This window comes from Lycium barbarum, chromosome 2, assembly GCF_019175385.1.
Source record: "Lycium barbarum isolate Lr01 chromosome 2, ASM1917538v2, whole genome shotgun sequence".
Taxonomy (NCBI): domain Eukaryota; kingdom Viridiplantae; phylum Streptophyta; class Magnoliopsida; order Solanales; family Solanaceae; genus Lycium; species Lycium barbarum.
In genome coordinates, this window is record NC_083338.1 from 75,743,712 (window position 1) to 75,751,049 (window position 7,338).

Here is a 7,338-nt window from a genome sequence, read left to right on the forward strand (position 1 = left end):
ACTAGTTTCTTTTGTTTGTTGTTGAGCTTTGGAGGAAAAAATTTTCCAATTCCAAATTCGACCAAGGCTGCACTCAAAAAAGGTAATTCTTTTCCCTTTTAGTTTAAATTTCCATATATGTGTTCATAGTTTAGTTTCTTATGTGCTTTATTTGCTTAATCTCTATTTAGTTTAGTTATTTGTTCATTTAGTTAGCATTAACAGTTAGTTGTGTAGTTTACTTTAGTTTAATCAAGTGTCATTAGCATGGCCATATGGGTTGATTTCTGTTTCCATACAGTTTAGTAGTTTATACATGGTTTAGTGGTTAGCTTTGATAAGCTTTTTTTCATTTTAGTTATTTGCTTGTGTAAAAATGTTACTTACCTCGCTTCACTATTAGATAGTAGCATTGTTAGCAGAACTGCTCTTTTACTTAGACTAACTATTTATCTGCTATGTATGTGTAACGACCTATCCGGTAGTTATTTGGTGTTCCGCAGCTCGTGTATGAAAACCAAGTGTATCGTTATGAGATTGGTCCTCGGGGAAGTTTTAAGTGTAATATTTAATCATAATCGAGTTAGATGAGAGTTAAAGAGTTGTGGGCCCGGGGAAGGTACCTTCGCTGCAGCGGGTAAATGACTGCCGTAGCGATCCCACTGTAGCGAACGAGCTGTCCGCTGCAGTGGTAAATACGGACCAGTACCTGCGTTTAATGACTTTATTTTGGGATTTAACCCTTTTGTCCACAAAACCCCTCCTCTAAGCCATCATTAGGGTATTCCCAGTGTAAAACACTTGTTGACTAGGGAAAAGCAGCCCTCCAAACATCCTCCGCGTGATCTTCCTTAGAGATTTCTCCATCACAATTTTCGGCTCAAAGATGGGAAATGAACGTTCATGAAAGTTGCTCGGTAACGAGGTAGGTTATGGTTTACTTGAGTTAGAATTTGATTAGTAAATAATATATACGCTATAGAATTGACAAGAGAAAGCATGATTTGATCTTCGGAAGCCTAGTTCGGTTGGATATTATTTAGGTTAAGTTAAATGTTGATTTCTATGGGCATCGTTCTATTAAGTTAATAAGTGAACCAAGATGTGTAGTTAATTGGCCAAAAAGGAAGCAAAGTAGTGAATATGGTTTTCTTATTGATCTAGTTAGCATGGTGGGGGTATGTACAATTACCGAGTTGGACATAATAGAGTCTTGATGTACCATGGGTGGGGGTGACCTATTGCTAAATTTTAGGCGTCCTCATCGGTTATTCATCATGTCATTTTTTATGACCCGAGCATGCGGGATTTGTCAGTATTTACTTCCTTGTTGATTCGGGGTGATTCATTATTCATGTTATTGACGAGTCGAGTTTGAGTCTTGGTGTGGTTGTTGTCTGATGATTTGTATCCTTATTGTATATATCTCTGTGGAGTGTACACATTATTAAGGGGTTGATTTTTAAGTCTTGTTATGACTCGTGACATGGTGACTTGTAATCTTGAGATTGATATATTGATTGTTCCCGATCCTAATTGATTGTGGAACGAAAATACATTTTGATGATCACAAAGGCATTATAAATATGAAAAGGCACATTTGACAGGGGGTGAGGATGTGGCCTAGTTATGGGCTCTTAATCCGAGGTCAGTTGTAAAGCGAGTGGTACATGGACATCATGGGTCCCTTGTAGGTCATGAATAATTGGTCAAACATTACCATTCAGCATGTGTGCACGAATATGATACTAACATTGTTTGCATTGTACTTGTGTGTTCATATTTGTGACAATGGCAAATCTGATTCCGGTTGGATGACCTACAGTTATGGTTCATTCTGGTAAGTTACAATTGAGTTCCTCATGATTGTGGAGATGAGGCGTTTACAAGTAACCTCATAATTCGTTGTGTTTGAGTTGACCCTTTTAGCGTGTCTAAGTGTTTGGGAGCATATTGATTTGCTATAATTTACTACATTGCTTTACTTGCTCTTACTTGATACTTGGTAAGTGGAGTGAGTTTGGTGTCCATTGCGGGCTGTGTGTTGATTGAGTCTAATTATTAAATTACGAGTATGTTTGTCATGACCCGACTAGGGGTCGTGACGGGTACCCAGGGTTAACACTGAGCACCACTCATTTCCTTACTCGTCATAGACATTATACACTTCTTTCCCATTCATATACTCATAATCATAAGACAACCATTTTTTTCATTTGAAAACATAATTAATTTTATATACATAAGCCCTTAGGCTATCAAAATAATAATATATACACAATCGTAGCATCATGAGACCATACTACCCACACATCGTATCTACGAGCCTCTATTAGAGTACTAGACATATAGACGGGACAAGACCCCGTCGTGCCCAAAATATACATACGTACACAAAAGAATAATCAAAGGCACCTCCGGAACAATGGAGTGCTCTCAAGTCAGCTAAGAGCTCCTACGAGTCTGGATCAAGATCACCTCCTTGTCTACCTATGGGCATGAACACAGTGTTCAAAGAAAACAGACGTCAGTACGAACACTGTACTGAGTATGTAAGACAAGAACGAAATAATCATAATAGAAGAATCATCACCCATAAGAGGAAGGTATAACCGGAATTAGTTTAATAGGTGAATACATTTCATACATATATAGTATATTTATATAATCATAGTACATATGTCATCACAGCACATATATCATCACATCATAATCCTCATCGTTAACCCGCGTCCGGGTAACCATCATATGCCGCCCACTAGTGGTGTCATGTCCGGCCCTCTAGGCACGGTATAATCATAAGCAGCCCGCATTAGCGGTGACATGTCCGGACATCTAGGAAACGGTGTAATCATAAGCATCCCGCATTAGCGGTGACATGTCCATCCATCTAGGCACGGTGGAATTGTATCGTCATATACCCATCATAACTCAGCATTTTCATACATGGCATAGGCATATTATAAACTTACATTATTGATCATCTCATAGACATATCATTACTTAGCATCATTATACATTTATCATTAGAGACATACATTAGAACTAGAAGGCAGCTATGGCTATGTCGGGGTGACATAAGGTCGTGAACCCCCGATTCCATTATGGAGCACTTATAAGTATTCTGCTTCACCTTGAAGGAAATAGTATGTAATGTGAGTGTATACAATAAACGACATCATTAACTATATAAGAACATCATATCATGAACTCTAGAATCTTTAGACTTAAGCTCATCATCATTATTATTGGGCGCGTAATGTATCTCTTATCTCTTGTAACTATTCATGAACATAGACTCTTAGCTTTTCAGGATATAGAGGATTCATGGGGAAGAAGTAAAAATCATGCCATCAGATTCATGCCATAGAAATAAAGGACTAGCCTCACATACCTTTTTCGTTTAACTAATCTATCGCTTGCTTGTTCTCCTTCGATGCCCACGTTTCTACCTTCAAGGGAAGTCGCATGAACATTAGCTAATCGATTACTTAAACGTGCTTACTAAAGCTAAAGAAAATTGGGAAGAATTTCCTCCTTTGATACAACTTTTCCCATATTTTATATCAACTCCCAAACATTCATAACAACATTCACGATATCACAAACAACAATCATCATCCATCTATATACCCACATTTCACAATTTCACTCCAATTCTCCATAATCATGGTCATCATTCATTATTGCTTTTTCTCACATGTAATACTTATTCCATGTTCTAAATGTTATACACAACATATTTACAATCACAACATATCGATAATCATGACTCAATCCAAACCTTTACCCAACAATGTCACTATTCCCATATTCATGACCTATTTCCTATATCTTTCTACAATCCATGTGTTTTTAAATTTCAACACCTTAAAAAACAAGGAATGATCGTAAAACACACCTTAGATGATGGATGAATAAACCTTGAGTGGTAATTCTCTTCTTGCACAAAAACCCTAGCTCACTTCCTTTGAGATTTCTTGATGTAGATGAACTTTTAATAGGTTTCATACACTTGATTTTGTGGATTTGGTATAGTTGATCATAGTTTTCCCTTGGATTCTTGTGGATGAATAATGGAGAGGGTTATAGAGAATTCTTGAGGAGTGGAGAGTGGAAATGAAATGAAATAAAATGAGAGAGGGGTCCTTATATTAAATCTTGAAATCTGTCCCGACCGAGATATACGGACCAACTTATGGTCCATACATTTTATACGGGCCGTATGTTTGGTCCAGAGAGGTATGATATTCTGGGCTAATTATACGGCCAGTATAATTTATACGGCCAGTATATTGGGCCGTATAATGCCCAGTTCATCCGAACTCTTTCTCGTCGACTCGTTTGATCTCCAATCCTTATGGAACCTTCTTGACACTTGTTTAATACCTCAATACCAATCTAAGGGACATTATCACTCTTCTCTAAGACATCATTACATCATTGTTAACTCGTCGCTCATAATTCTTACCCGACATGCAACATATCCTTTACTTTCCTAGACAACCTTCTTCCCTTACGTCAAATGTCTTTGAATATCGATTAGGATCATCAAATGCTATTTACTTCTTATCACAACATCATATACGTCGTGCCCTTCGCTAGCCTATTAACTGTACGTTAACGGGAAATTTTCCAACGTGTAACAATGCTAAAGTAAGGGGGAGAAAGGTAAGGATTAGTGGTCCCACTGTGCCGGGGTTTAATTGGTCCAGGAATCTGTCTTGAATGTAACTGTCGTTCTCTGTTGGTCATTACTTCCTAGTGTTTCATGGACATGGTAATGGGATACGAGCATGTTTGTGTCAGAACTGTTTAAGTATGGGTAGGATTTTAAAAAAGTGTTACAACTGTACCCATATGTTTATTCTGTTTGATCTTGTATTGTGTTGCGTGAACTAAATCTTAGTCGGCCTATGATGATAACCAGAGTGTATTGATACTACTCTTGCTACACTCCTTTTTAGGGTATAGATGTGTTTTTAGGTTATTGCTTGAAGGTCTCACTTAGTTGCAGTGGCGAAGATCTTCCTACATCTTCTGTGTATCTCTCTCCAAGGCAGAATTTGTGTCATTTTATTTTAAGTCTATTCCTCTGTATTGCAAAGGATCTTGTACACATCTTATGGTAAGGAGAGAGATACACAGAAGCATGACTATAGGTCAATGATGTTTTATACGTACTATGTATTATTGTGTTGTACTTTGTCAAATGATTTATTTAATAGGTTAGTTGGTAAGGGTTCGCCTACTAGGAGATAATCAAGTAGGTGCCCGCACGATCTGTAATTTGGGTCGTGACATTTGGTATCAGAGCCCAAGGTTACTTGTCTCACGAGCACAATAGCAATGTTCAGTAGAATCTCGTGGAGTGGTACGATAACGTCCATACTCATCCACGAGAGGCTATGGGGTATCAAGGAAAATTTCTTTCTTTCTTTCCACTGCGCTATCTCAGGTAGTTTCATCACTAATTTGTATCCCATGTGTATCTGGATGATCCCAATTAGTATCTCGACGAGTCCAATTGGTTTCTGGTCGAATCCAATTGGTATCTGGCGGTGCCGTCCTGTCGATGATCTTTGTATTATATGTGTATGTTACGTCTATATGCATTGAGTTCCCTTTGTTGTACAATCTCGTTGGACAGTAGAAAAACGCTCACTGACCCAGATCCTCTGCCGCAGTAGGTGTACATACTGCCACAGCGGGTTCACCGTAGCGGGACTTAGTCTGCTACGACGGACCCTCACGCTTCTAGGATCCTCGTCGTTGCGAAGCTTTTCTCGCCACAGCGGATCCGCTATAGCAGAAATCCCACCACTGCAGCAGTCAGAAAATTCTGGTGAACAGGTCCCCTGTTGAAGAATTTCTCAACCTGTGCAATTCATATGAAAACTCAAGGAAACACCAAAATTTCCTAGCACACAAAAATTGTAGAAGAACCTAGCCCAACGAGGGAAAGGGCCATTTAGTACCAAAACATTGTTATCCAAAAACAACATGCGAAAAAACAAGGGAAATTGTTTGAAACCTACAACAAAAAACAAACCAAAACGAAATAAACCAGTGTCTTAAAAGAAAAGCCCTACAAGGGCTAGGGAAATCATGTTGAATGGTGGGGGAGGACGAACACTAGGCCACTCCTCTGTTGGTCGCTCCATCACCTCTGGTACTTGAACTACTGGAGTCATCACTGCCGAGCCCGGACCTGCTCAGGAAGGAAAACTGCTGGGCATCATGCTTGGTCACCTTGGGCAGCTTCCCCTTTCGGTTCAAGGTTTTCAGAATACCTTTGATGCCCTTCCACATCTTCACAAACAACTTGTCTCGGGCTCACCTCTCCTTTTTCTCCTTGTCAAAATCTTCCCAGAGCTCCACATGGGCCTGGGCTAGAGAACTATACACATCCTGCAAGTTGTCCATGGACTCCCATATCTTGGTCTGCTTCTTGGTGTACCCCTTTCACCCTATCCTGGTTAAAATAACTAGTATCATCATTAGCCCCAGCAGTGGCACTAGACGAATCGACCTCCAAGGAAGGTCGTACGAACCCCGCCATCATACACCTCATGGCCACCATCTCGGTCGCCATCTGCTCCAAGGGGCCTGGGGTCTGCGAAGGGCCAACATCATCTCCTCCTCCCTCCTGGCCCTTACTCTTCTCATCATCTGAGTCTATCTTCCTCTTCTTGTTGTAAGTCCGCGAACCCTTCTCCCTTAACGGGTCAAATTCAACATCGCACTCAACCCTCCGGTCCGAAGGCTCTGTAGGCATATTTTCCCGCCAGCACAAAGAAGTAATAAGGGAGGGGAACATGAGGCTCGGGCCGGCCATAACCATGAAACTCCTCCACTCCTCGATCACCTGCTTACCCACATTTACAGGAATACCATCCATTATGCAAGCAATCGCAAGTGTCCGGGGGAAGGTGACATTAGTAGTGTTACTCGAAGGGTGAACCTTCTGGGAAACTACGTTCAGCCACCTTCGACCATCGACGATGAAGTAGGTACTCTTGATCCCGGTCCAGCTAATAACCTAAGTGACCTTACGCCTCTTGTTCTCCTTTACCAACATATTCACCTACCAAGGGCCATTACTGTCGTGGTCCCTCGCAAGCATCTCATCCTCGGGGGGATTGGGTAGCCCATAAATATCATTAATCACCTCCACCCCAAATTTCACCTAGATGCCCCAAATTGTGATCTCCGGGTCTGGAGAGGTCCAATAAACAGTGGCGAGCATGGCATAGAACTCCCTGACTCAGTTGGCGTTGCGATTGCCTGGTCCTGGACCAACCCTGTTCCACCCTATCTCCTGTAAACGGTTGTAGAACTCTGGGGCAAGCTCGTCCA